General features: G+C 42.8%; 1 protein-coding gene across 10 annotated transcripts in view; it reads left to right on the top strand.

Annotated features, from left to right (window-relative positions):
• Positions 1 to 13,928, top strand: part of LOC137885369 (receptor-type tyrosine-protein phosphatase delta-like) — a 160,400-nt gene that overhangs the window by 17,809 nt on the left and 128,663 nt on the right. For all 10 annotated transcript variants that reach the window (XM_068727595.1, XM_068727600.1, XM_068727601.1 and 7 more), the window contains exon 3: positions 9,539 to 9,564. The gene's annotated coding sequence lies outside the window, so the exon portion shown is untranslated. The remainder of the gene's footprint in view (positions 1 to 9,538; positions 9,565 to 13,928) is intronic.

The raw sequence follows: 13,928 nt of genomic DNA on the forward strand, positions 1-13,928 counted from the left end.
CCTCCCACATCAACCAATAAACTTACTCACCCAGAAATCCTCCTCTCAACCTCTCCAGACCTCCTTTGCTCTAGCACACGCACGCACACACTAACACACACTTTCACATGCACACCATGAGCTCGATATATAACCAGACAGGCGGCAGGTGTTTTGCTCAGTAATCAGTCACTTCCTTCTTTTTGACAGTGCTAGACATGATCATGGTATAAGTGTGAACACCGGTACATACAGTAAATTGACATATATATATTACACATTAACCGGACAGAACATTGTTTGTTTGGAAGCAGTTGACAAAAGTGTACTTCATTAATTGTTGTTTTGACTACGAAAAAGGGACGACTAAATGTGATTTCAGTCCGAATTTAAAGAGAAATTGCATCAATTTGACCTATAAATGAGTCATCTGGAGCGCTTTGATCTGGAAGAGCTTTGTCAAGTCAGGGAAACTACCCCTGATGATGTCATCCTGCTGTATGTCATATCTGATTACCAAGAGAGAGGCATGGTCTAACAAAAAATATGCTATTGGTTGCATCGTGGGAAATGCAGGATTCTGTATTTCTATGCCTCCGTGCTGGGCGACAGGCATTATGCTTTGGAGTCGTCCGCCCATCCTTCCGGTCCATTTCTCGTATACGCGATATCCCAGGAACGGCTTAAGGGAATTCCTTCAAATTTGGCACGAATGTCCGCCTGGACTCAATGATGACCTCATTTGATGTTGGTGGTCAAGGGTCAAGATCACTGTTACCTCACGTCTGTCCCATTCTTGAGAACGCGAAATCTCAGGAATGCCTTGAGTGAACTTCTTGACTCAATGATGAAGGGATTTAGAATGTAGAGGTCAAAGGTCACTGTAATTCTATTTGGAGCTTGCTCTGTCTTAAGCCAGCAACCTCCGGTTCTGAAAAGTGAAGCCAATGCAGATGTGCCTTAAACTGGCATTCTATCCAATGGCCATTAGGGGGAGACTCCTTTGGGTGCAAAAAAAAGTCAGATTGTTTAGAAGTCTATGAGAAAATGACTCTATTTCTCACCTGATTTATTACCTCAGTAAACAAGGAGTTTATGGCCTCAATTGCTAGTCTAGCATGATGTTCATTTAGTTAATTATGGTCTATTTAGAGTCAAATAAACACTATACAATAAAGAGGAGTATGCTCTAGGGCGGGGCTACTTTGTGATCAACAGGTTGCTACCACGGTGTTGCCCGGTCTGGGAGTTCTCCGTGTTTTTGTTATAGAAACTTCTTTGTCTTAGATTTTCGGTCACCTACAAACAACTGTCTTTGGTTGTACGTGGCTTCTGCTCTTTTGTAACTTTTGGTTAAAGAAAAAATGGCAATGGCCAAAAACCAAGATTGTGAGAGCCATAATGACAAACTTGAGGCCTCGAAACAGCAGTCTATAAACCAATGAGGGATGTGACAGTGACTATGTCCATTTCATATATTTAGTCTATGATAAAGCTGCAAGCAAGTCCGTAGACTCTTGTTAATCTGTCTCTTGTGAGGCGCCCAGTTTTATGAGTGCAACAGTATATTGCTGAAATGCCCCTTTAATGTGTAAAAGCAAACCACTACTTTTGTTATATATTTTTAATACCACTGGAATCATTAATTTGGACAACAGATTTTTGTAAAACAATACCCCAAAACTATCATTTCCGAATGTCTCTTTTTAAATCTGAACCATTGTCGACCTTTGGCTCCGTCCCTGGGGTCCGAGGTGATCGGCGCTGCTCTCACCTTGGGGAAACCAAGAGCTCAGAGAGGTTCAAGTGATTTGCTGGTGATCATAAGCCCATACAGATAGGATGATGCACCGCTTTGAACACGGTGTAAATGTCAGCGTCGCGATCGCCCCCCCCCCCCCCCCCCCCGCCTCGGCATCATGAATAAACCAGCGTTCGCACCAACAACATTCCCAACATTTAACGACACAATTTCTCCCACGTTTGCGCACACATGCGGTTGCGTCTGGTGTGTGTGTTTGTGTGTGTGTGTGCCTCATTAAGTCCCTCTGAGGGGGTTGCCCTCCAGAGTATCACAAACAGATATCTTCTTGATCCCCGAGCTGATGATTATATCTATTCTTTGTTCAATAAGTCGTTAGCGTTACTGACACATGGAACAATGATAAGGCCTGGAGCCGCCTGTGAGTGTTTTTAATTATGAAATCTTTGGCTCCGGTGGTGGTTACAATATGCTTATGTATTTATTCAGCTGTGTTCCATCTTTTCGTGTGTTTCCGGTTGTTTCCAGGAGTGATGCTCTTCAGCACACTCTTTCATTCTTCCTAATAACAAACTCGGTAGTGTAGCCCCAAGTTTTAATCAAAGAGAGGTATGTTACGTGTGTGTGTGTGTGTGTGTGTGTGTGTTTTTCCAGCTCTGTGTGCCATAGATGACAACGTTCATTGTTCCCTGAAAGCAACTAGTTTCTAAATCAAGTCTTTTATGAAGTTCTGCTGCTCTGGGCAGACCATTAACATTTCATGCCACCCTGGCTCACTCTCTTCCCAACTCCTGTGGGCATTAAGAAGAAGTTTGCTCTTTGAATAATCCCCGCTGCAGTCTGCAAGAAGCAAACCACAGTGGCCATGCTTTGTTTATTGGGTTCTTAGATGGGGTATTTTTTTTTTAAGTGTAAAAAGTTGCCAAACAGCTGTTAACCTTGACCCTAACCTCAACCTTTTGTACACAAACTTTGAATTCTAGTTTAAATGTTCATTTGGACAAAGTCATTTTTTGTATAATGCCCGTGGATGAACAGATTTTTTTTAGAGCCGTAGGGGGGGGGTGTTAAATTTTCTCATAAGTTTCATCACTTCGCCCGACTTAATAGTCTCTTTCTCTCACTATCTTAGCGCTCACCGCTCTCACTTGTCAGTCCTGCGGCGAGGCTCGCCTTAAGTATCGGGGATTCGGCGCGTAAGCTTGACTCGTTATCCCCCGTTTGCGTCCATCCGTGCCCCCCCCCCACACACACACACACACACACACACACACCGTAAGAGCGCACTGGCCGACTGTGAGAGTGTGAGTGAGTGATGGACGCGCATAAGCCCCCCTCTCCTGCGCTCCGTTTGAAATAAAGCGACAGATAATCGCAGGGCTCTGGCGAAGTGAGCTCATCTGAGCGCCGATCGATACGGGTGCCATAGCTTCAAAGCAACCCTTCAAAGAGGGGAGAAATAGCCATATGCTCTACGTGCTCCATGTGTGTGTTTGTGTGAGATAGAGGGAGGGTGAGAGAGCTAGATCAAATGTGTGCATAGAGAGAGAGAGGGAGAGAGAGAGAGAGAGAGAGAGAGCGAGAGAGAGAGAGAGAGAGAGAGATCGGGAGTGAGAGAACAAAAAGAGGGGAGGGAGAGAGACAGAGTCAGGGAGTCTCTCAGATGAAAACGGTTTTCATTTGCGAACGTTATCATATCACAGTTTGACACGCAAAGTGCTTGCGATGCAACCGACGTCGCTGTTTAAATTGGACAAAATCGTTGTTTCGTTAGCTGGTAATCTCCTGATATTACGGCTCTGTCATCTTTTATTCAGCGAATCAGCAGCAGCTGTGGCCTTTGTTGAGAAAATAGGGCTGGAAGGAGACACACACACACACACACACACACACACACACACACACACACACACTGTCTCACACGCTTACACTGAGAAAGAGAGAGAGATAGTTTAAAGGCCGGGAGAATGTGTGTGTGTGTGTGTGTGTGTGTGTGTGTGTGTGTGTGTGTGAGAGAGAATATACAGTGCACCGTGAGACACTGGGGAGCTGAACGCAGGCAGGAAAGGAGTGCGAGGACGGTTCGAATGACGGAGTGAGAAAAGGGAGAAGGAGGTGTGCCGAAGACATGTTCGTATGTGAGACTAAGAGAGGGGGAGAGAGAGAAACCCCCCCCTCCCTGAAAAAAAACATGCTGTGTTTAGCAGTGCCATCGCACCTTCGCTCAGAGCGAAAATGAGAATGTATTTTTGACTCGTCGGTGTAAAAAAAACATTTAAAAAAAAAAACTTGTCTGGAAGTTTGCACATGGGGGCCTCAGAATGCGAGCGAATATGCGCCTCTACATGCAACATTTCTAAGAGAGTGCGTGCCTGTGGTGTGTGTGTCGGCATGTTTAATTAGCAGAGACGAACAGGTGTAAAGCAGTAATTAATGACACAACTGACTGACTTCGAATTATGTCCACATGGGCTTTTCCTACTGGCTGAACAAGCACATGCTTTACATTTGCAACATGAGTCTTTATGTGTGTGTGTCTGTGTTACATGCTTTACTTGCAAAAAAGTGAAGCAACGCCGAGCGGAGTAAAGTGGACACAATCATCACACGCGTCGCTATTCGGCCACTCAAACACTCATTTAGTTTGCAAATGGTCTCATTACTAATGAATCACAAGCTGCTTTAGCGCGGGCTGAGCACACAGTAATGGTTTGGCCGTCCTCCAGAATACACACACACACACAGACACACACACACACACACACACACACACACACACACATTTGCACTGACAGAGATTGAGAGTGAGTGTCCAAAAGCCCCAATTACCTTCACATCCAATGTAAGAGAACAAGCTAGAGAGCTAATTACAAGTCCCACACGTGAAGACGAGGGAAACATTCAAGCTCACGCACACACACACTCACACACACACACACACACACACACACACACACACACACACACACACACACACACACACAGGCAGATGATTTGTCAGCAGTAACGGTGTTCCTCTTGTTTTTCGCCCGTAATTGTTCGCGTCGACAACAAGCCTCGTTACGGGAAATATGGCCGTGTCACCGTGTTATTACCATAAGTCACGATTGCAACCATGCAATCGTTATTAAATCATCAATAAGGCCGTTGTAATTGAGTAATTCCAGTTTTAGCCGGATTGATTTAGACTTCGGTGCTCTGACGGGGGCTCGAATGAGATCAAATTATCTCAGACGCCTTCCGAATGCACCGCGTTGTCATTCAGTAAGTGAAATAAATATGTTTTTTTTATTCACCATTCGAGTCCTATCAATCTTTTTTTTTTTTTTTGGGTGGTTTGCCAAGACATAAATACTGCTGATTCTCTCTCTCGTCTGGTGAGTGAGTGAGTGTGATGGCAGTGATTGGACAGAGTAATTGGACCTAATGAATATGTCAACTGCCTGTTTCTTTCTCTCTCCATTAAACACAACTGGATTAGATTTACTGTGCTGCTTACTCAAACAACTTAAAGACTCCATCAGTAGGCTACTTTCCACCCACGCACACACACACACACACCTACACACAGATTGGCTTAGCTCAGTAGATCAATGGCCTCTTGGTCAATGTCTCCTTCGGGAGGGTAATCTATCTGCTCCTCACTAATGAAACACTCTGATCGCTCTGTGTTTGTGTGTGTGTGTGTGTGTGGGGGGGGGGGTTTAAATGTCTTTGTGCATTCATGGGTGTCAGATTGTGTCTAGAGTGTATGGATATGGTGTCATGTTGTTTGTTCTCAGTTTAATTAGAGACTTTATGTACCATTAAGCAACACACATACACATTATAAATAACTGTGATAATTTCAAATGTGCCATTATGATACTTTCATTCTACAATATCATGCCAATAATACTAAATTAACATCTTCACCTAGTATTAAAATATTCTCTCACGACTACAAAAAAAACCAACCTAAAAACTCCAAAATGAGAGTTGGTGGTGACACAGATGTGTAAGTTTGTCTCATTTGGCTGCCACTTTCTTAAAAACATTTTCAACACTTTCTTTTTCTGACACATTATTTTCTGTCAGCCCTTTTTTTTCTCCCTCTGAATAGTTTTACCAAAGTATCTTTACTCTGAAGACCAAATTGTCTTTGACGGGTGACAAAAGTCGCAGCTGTTTCTCTTTGGTGTCGAAAAATGTTTTCTTAAAGGAGCTGTATTTAACATTCCAAGCATTAATTTAATTAATTAGTCTATCCAAGCGCAGAACGAAGTCGCTCTCCCTCTGTGTGTTTTATAGTGTGAGCTATAGTCTGCTTTGTTGACATATCCGAGCCGGCCACTCATGCTTTGTAGCGCATGTTTGCGTGCCCCGCTGGTTAACTAATGGTCGCAGCTCTCCAATGCTCTCATACAGCGCTGTCATACAGCGCTCTCATACAGTGGTTAGAACAGATAATGGCATCCCGACCGACAGCGGCATCGCAAGAGCTGAGCACTCACCCTCAGATTAGCACCTTTGCTGTAGTTTGTACTGTTAGCACCGTTAGCTGTGAGCTGCCGGCTCAGCGTTGACACATTGAGAGCAGTTGAGAAAAAGGGAGTAACAACACCTGTTTGTATTGAACCGTTTGATACAGACGTCCTGTGACCCAAACAGCTGTTTATGTCTACTATTCGCACACGTGGAACGTAATTGTGAAGTGTGAGTTTTAGCCGGGAATCTTTTGGCAGCGCACGGGTTGCTGCCAGTTTGTGCAGAGCTCTGGCATGCAAGTTTGATTAGCCGCGTTAATCAAGCTCAATGGACCAGGATTTGTGTTATGAGGGCCCATGAGCAACTTAGCGTTTAAAGAGTGAGCTGACCACAAGGGCCCTGAAGCCCCTGGGGATTAAAGCATGAGCTGAACACGAGGCCCCCTGGGTCCCTTGGTACAGTCATCGAGCGTAACGCCTGAGCCCCTTGGCACATACAGTGTATGCTTAAAGCGAGACCCTTTCAGTGCTGTACAACTGAGCCAAAATATGCAGCATTGTGTTCCGGTGGGGCTCGCACAGTCTGACTGGGGGAATTTCAACTCGGCGGGCCATGGATGTCCGCTCAGTTTGGAAGCACTGGAAAGACCAGGGTGAAGGTGGCCAACGGTTCCAGCTGTGAGCGATACAGCACACTTCGGCGCCTATAGGGCAGTGGACCTAAGCTTTGTTTTTACTACCATGGTGCGAGCCTCCACAGATGCCCCGAGAACTACGAGGACGCACAAAGGCCTTTACGCTGAACTCGCTGTTTGTCGCAGTATTCTCCGAAACACCAGAGGATGTACAAACTAAATAAACTGTAAAAAAGCAAGAAGTCAACGCGTGTTACCAGGAAAATGCCATAAACCAACCACCACAATGCAGAGAAGGACTTATAATTAACTTATCACCTTTTATACGACCCCTGTAAAGAAGCAAGTCATTTATTAAATGCATTATAATGAAATGAAGATTGAATATCCTGCATACAATTTGATTTGGCTGCAAAACAGTTTCTAAAACTCTCGTTTAGAAAAGCATTTAAAAACAAATTGGCCATTTTTTCAGAATACTCAGACATGTTGATATTTAATTAAAATGAAGTAAAGTTAATAAATCAAGTTGGATGCTCAATTCAAACGGGCACAACCAAGCACCACGACAACTGCGGAGCCTTCTCGCCCGATACGAAAGCAGTCTCCTTCGCCACGTTTTCGTATCTATTCAACCAATATGTTGATGATAAAATAGTTTACTAGAACACAAAATTGTTTATAAGAGCATGCCCCCCGGACCCCCCACCCACCTCAGCCTCACAAAATCCTGTGGGAAACACTGCTCCCTAAAAGCTCACACTCACTCTGCTGCGCCACGGGCGAGGTCAGTTCAGCCAGAGCCACGATGACGGAAAGAGAGCGTAAGAATTATATTTCAAAGTCCAAGACAATCCACCATGTTTCCAAAGTCATGTGTTAGTACAGACTCTCCTGGAAAACGTTCAGTGTTGCCCTCCGTTGTTCACATGAAAAGTGGCAGAAATGGCTGTGTGTGTGTGTGTGTGTGTGTAAATGAAACAAGAGAGCTGGAGAGAGTTCAAACCCTTGGCTCCTTTCTCACCTGCGCACAGCTGGCCAATAACGGCGTGAAGTGGGTGTAAATGTCAGATTTGGAAAGCAACCGAAATAGTTGGACGCCTAATCGGACATTAAAAAGGTGTGTGTGTGTGTGTGTGTGTGTGTGTGTGTGTGTGTGTGTGTGTGTATTCAAACCAGTCAATGAGCACTTCTGACGAGTATACTGGCAGCTTAAAGGTGTTTGCGTCGTCTCTTTCCAAGGCCGCAATGTCCAATGTACAGCAGCCAGGGGAGCGTAGCAGTGTGAAGTACAGTAGGCCATCGGTTGGCAAGGGAAGACAAGCGCCAAACAAACCAGTCCCGTCTCCCAACTTCCTGCTCCGCTCTACTAGGGTCTGACAAAGTCTCGAGCTGCAGAAGGAAGGAGGAGACGAATAAACATTGTACAGGTTCCAGAGATTCAGAAAATCCACGAGGGGCTATTTCTGGAACATATTGTTTTTCTTTGTTTGTTCATTTAAACTCTGCAAGCCCCCTCAAAAGCAGATTCAAGAGCCATCAAATGGTATTCAGGATGTGCAGAAACTGCTTCACTTTGCTTCTTCATGGAGATCTAGTCCACATCCCCAGTGAACGCTATCAAAACCCACCTGTGCTGGACATGAACACTATACAAAAAATAAAAGGCACCGGGCCTATTTGTATAAAGGGCCTATTTCTATAAAGGGCCTATTTGCAGACATGGAATCTAGTATTATTCAGTATGTTTTCTTTAGTTTTGTTATCACTTGAAAATTGTTTCCTCAGTTGTAAATTAGCATTTCGCTACAAACAGTGCATCTGTTCCTTGTGCATAAATGTATGTTACAATTCTAATGCCACAGTGATGTCAATATCAAATAAAATAAACAAAAAAACTAAAACGTTTGTATCCCCATACGGAGCGTGTCCTTTTCACGGAGCCCACCATGTCTGTACCGTAGCCCAGAAAGGACAAACCAAACACTGACTCTAGATAGGGCCGTTGGCGTTTTCCCCCTCCAGCCACCGTAGTTCTCTCACACATCGGCACACTTTGAGAAGTTTCAGTTGGTTGCAATCTGCAACCCAAACACTAGATGGCACCAAATCTGGAACACTGCACCCTTTTGAAGATAATGATTGATTCATGTATTTTTTACTTTAGAATAGATAAATGATCTCGCAGTCTGGTTGTAATTTAGCAATGATTTTTTTTTTTTAAATGAATCTCTAAAACTGAGCTCATATCATTTGCATGCATTGCACAAAAGATCATTTTGTTTGTGCAACTACTGTAATTTCGCACTTCCATCAGAATGTTTTAATTTATTTTTGGGAACTCTTAATAATTTGTGGAGGAATGACTTAAGAAATATATTAGTAATTTGCATGTGTGTAATTAAAGAATAGTTTGTGGATTAAAGGTAACCCTAAAGAGATTCAGCGTGCTCATGGGCCTGTATAGTAATACTTCTTTGGGCGAAGAGGGAGAGACATTGCAGACAAATGCACAACAGGCCTGCTTGTGAGATGAAATCCACTCTTGCCCTTTTGAAAGCCCTCTTGTTTTACCTCACACATTCTCCTGCTAAGTGTCTTGGAAAGTTGTTGTTCTGCGACTGCACCTCATGGTAATCTAATTTCAATCTTTTCTCTCTATCCCCCCCCCCCCCCCCTTCCCCTTGTCTTTGCAGTTTGACGTGTTGAAGTGCTTCTTAAGGTAAGAGAGAGAGAGAGTCTCATCTTGTGTTTTCCCTCTCTTGTACTTTTCCTCTGATTTTCAAACCCATAAAACGCAGCACGCCATCAGCACTTGGCACGGTGTGTGCGGCACGAAACAATCTGCGTCCTCAAAAAATGTATTTGGCTCCGGATTCTGCCTGCTGGAACACAATAACATTGTGTTAAGATAACAAAGAGACACTCTGGGTAACACTCCCACTGCACTCCCCTGGTGAAGCCGTGGTCAGAAACGTAGGGAGCGAAAATCAGCAGCCAGTAGGACACTTTATCTAGGAATTATACAGCACATGTCATAGATTTACATCCCGTCCTTCCATTCGTTATTAAACGCTTTCAATCAATAAGATATATCATAAGCGCTGCATAGTAATTCTGCACAGTGCACACAACGAGTAATAATATACAGTAAATCCTCTTCCACGCTGTCTTGCAACTGAATCTGCCTGTCACAAGCTGTTAGTCATAACCGGGTCTGTCTGCAAAAAAAAACAAAAACCTGCCTTATAGTTTTTTAAAAGGCAAGGCCACTGTTATTGTTTATTTGTGGATTACAGGTTTCACCGTTAGTATATCTCAAACTTATTACTTTCAGACTGCTGTGTTCTGTAATAATATCAGCAGACTCACAATATTTTTAAGAAGAAAATTAAAGTGTTACAGCCGTACAACCGGGCCTGACCTTGTGGCTTGGGCATACAGGATGTGTGTGTGTGTGTGTGTGTGTGTGTGTGTGTGTGTGTGTGTGTGTGTGTGTGTGTGTGTGTGTGTTAGGCTACATCCATACTACTCCGTCCACACAGCGTTTCAGCCATCGTTTTCTAAATGATCTCCGTCCAGACTACACTCCTGAAAATGAATATCACGTGACTCTTCACGTACACTGGGCATGCGGCGATGTAAACAGGAAGTAGATTGTCGTATTTTGTAACTAAGCAAAAAGAGTAATAAAGTAGTCTTTAATGATCGTAAGTACGTGTTTGATACTTAAGATCTTCTCTAAAATCTTCCTCTATGAACTCAAACAGATACAGTTCGTGGAAAGTTGTATAAGTTTTATTTTTCAGACTTAACGTTAGTTACAGCGCTGCGGGTCTTTCTCTCTCGCTCTCTCTCTCTCTCTCTCTCTCTCTCTCTCTCTCTCTCTCTCCCTCTCTCACGCCGCTCACCGATCGCTTCAATAACAGCTGTTTCCTCCGCAGACATGCAAACTTTAACTGGACAACAGCTGCTAGTAAAGACAACAAGGTCAGCAACGTCTGTAATCAGTTGTCCGCGTTAAATTAACCTGGTAGTCCATCGCGGGTGTCTACGTCATCGTTTCCAAACGTATGCGTTTACGTCCGTCCATACGAATACGCTACCCAGAGTTTCCAAACGTATCCGTCTTCGGGAATGTTTCTAAAGTTGTCCGTTTTCGGTGCTCGAAAACGCCGGCGTAGTGTAGACGCTCAGTGTAAACGTAGCAAAACATATGCGTTTCAAATAGAAACGGAGTAGTGTGGATGTACTCTTAGTGTGTGTGTAATATCTGACTGCAGGGTATCAGTGTGAGCATGTGTGATTGTCTTTATGGATTTTCAAAATGTAATTGTAAAGATTGTTGTTTGTAGTCTTTTCATATGTAGTTGACAAAATAGAAATACAATTTAAATATTGTAGTTAACAGTTTAACAGTTTTAACTATAAAGGAATAAAGTCACTAATTCCCCCCCAAAAAATGAGTACCCTGTATTTAGAATCATCTTTCATGCTTTTATGCTTTAGCTTCTAAAAAAATCCTCTTTTCAAATAGATCTTTTTTTTCATGAAGAGTTTACAAAAAAGTCCTGTTTTGTACACGGGGAACAAAACACTGTACAATGGTTCAAACGGAGTGAAAACAGGAGACAAAGATCCCTTTGAGCAACAGTTGAAGAAATGGAAGACTTCACCAGTCACTGGTGCAGATTCAAATAGAGACATGTTTCATGAATGAATAATGCAGCCTGTAACAAATCTGGAATGTCATCAGGCGTGTTGCTTAAGCAAAGCTATTCTTAAAACTTCACAATAGATTAAGAAGGTTAGTCTATGGTTTGTACTATCGGAGACCTCTTCAATCTAACCACTGAGCAGACTGCAGAGGAACCAAAGACAAACTCTGCTACCCAAAATATGGAGGGCCCAAATGCATCATTTTTTTTACCAACTTATATGAGATAAAAGAAAAAGTATAAAACTTTATATTTCTATATCCATTTTAGTTATTGAACTGACAATAGTATTTAAATCAGAGTTGTCTGAGTTGTTAATGTGCCTGATTTGGCTGCTTCCCAGGACTGAGTGAGCGAAAACATACTGTGCTTTATTGACATTTCCCCTCACACTCTGTTACATTTGTTGCAGCTGCAAAGGCTGGGCAATTTAATAGGTTCATTATTCCTATAGGCATATGTAGTGTAATGACCTCACGTTGAGCCCAGCATAGCTTCACTGAATCCGAACCGGAGCAGCCTTATCAGCCAGAATAACTGAAAGCATCTAACTCAATGGCAGGGTAATATTCTACAAAAACATTACATCCTGATAGCAATCAATGATTCAAATGCTCTGGCAGAAAAAAAAAAAGAAAAGAAAGAAATTGGGTATCTGTGGCTGTCACAGGACAGTAATTAGCCCGTCCATTCAATCATTCGTCCTAAAAGTAACGATTGGACGGAGTGAAGTGACAAACTGTCAGTGTTGCTGACTTGGCAGCTTTCTCGCCAGATTTAGCAACTTTTGGTGCTATCACTGCTAGCTACTTTCATTGGAAAACAGTTGGCAACACTGGGCCGAAATTTTTCGGTTGAATAATTATGAAAAAATGGCGTATTCTTGCTTGTTTCTGAAGATTGCCGTCCATAGCTTGAAGCTCCTATGCTGTATGGTGACTCACAGACCCAAAGCCACTAAGAATAAATGGCTTAAAAGCAACAACAGAAACATGAATTATCACAGCGAAGTCATCGTTTTTCTACCAACAAAACCTTTTCCCATCAGAAGAATTTGAAAGAAGTCATAATCACATAAAGCGCGACACTTATTTGAAATAACCATAATAAAATTTTTTAAAAAAGACATTTGGCTTGCGGTTGTTTTTTACCCTGCATTTTAATATGAAATGCTGCCACATACTGTATCATTTTTGATAAAACGCTGTGATACTGTAACTACTACTGAATTTTGTCCAAGTCATCTACACCTGCTTCAGATCTGAGGACCGGTAGAGAGAGGTGCCAGCCTTTCAAAGTAGTTAAGACATAAAAACACCGCAATTTTAGCTAGAAGGTTTTTACCAAACAGATGACATGTTGGTGTTTGTTTGCTGTGGTGCCAAAGGTTGTGCGGCAGATTTTTTCCCTGATGTGTGTGTGCTTTTCTGTGTGTGTGTTTGTGTGAGGGCATGCATCAACGTCTTGGTCTCTGTCTCCCTCCTTGTGTGTATCTGGTTCCTAGTGTTTGGAGTGGGCTCTGTTGGGACTAAATCTATGTAGAACCTCATTAGTGGCTACGTTTTGGCTAGCTCGCTGCTACTGGAGACTCAATCGAGGGGGGGGGGGGGCACAAAGTCATATGTTACTCTCTACTGCTGGCCCAATCTGCCACATTGGCGCTTACATGAGACGGTGGGGTTTTCTTTCTTTTTCTGTGCACGTGTATCTTTGCAAGCGGTGGTGGTATTGTACAGTCATGAGGTGCTTGTTGTGCAACTTTGGGCACCAAAGCATGCCCTGGCGTAATTGTGGAAAAATGGATACAGTTATTTTTATTATTTAAAGCAGTGGGTCAGGACCCGCAAGAGGGTCTCGGGAGATTATTGGGTCACCAAATAAATTAGAATTCCATAGTCTTTTTTTAACATTTATATCTGCAGTACACCTTCAAGCCACACAAAGGAGCCCGAATATTCATATTGTAATTGTAGCCTTCTTATAACATTGAATCTAATATGAAAGGCAAGCTTACATTCTGTTTGTTTAACTGATATAAATATAAAATATACCAGAGCCTGTTAAAGATAGGTTTGCTAATCTTGAGAAACTAGCGAGAGTATGCTAGCAGGTAGGTAGACAGGCAGGTAGCCCGTCTAATCATTTCTGAGCCTAATGAAGGGATTGGACGGGGTTTATTACAGCCCTGAAACAGCCGCAGATACCGGATTTGATCAATTGATTGCTGTCAGGATGTAGTGAGAATTTCAACAAATATAACAAGAAATGTTTTTGAGGAAGATTGCCAACCCTGCCTTTAATCCCGCCTAAATGTATATTGTTTAACTGCTGAGAAGAAATGAAAAGAATGAGATAGTTCTTTTATTTC

The sequence above is a fragment of the Cebidichthys violaceus genome, unplaced genomic scaffold (genome assembly GCF_023349555.1).
Source record: "Cebidichthys violaceus isolate CVI_PGR_0920_01 unplaced genomic scaffold, fCebVio1.0.p SCAF_4, whole genome shotgun sequence".
Taxonomy (NCBI): Eukaryota; Metazoa; Chordata; class Actinopteri; order Perciformes; family Stichaeidae; genus Cebidichthys; species Cebidichthys violaceus.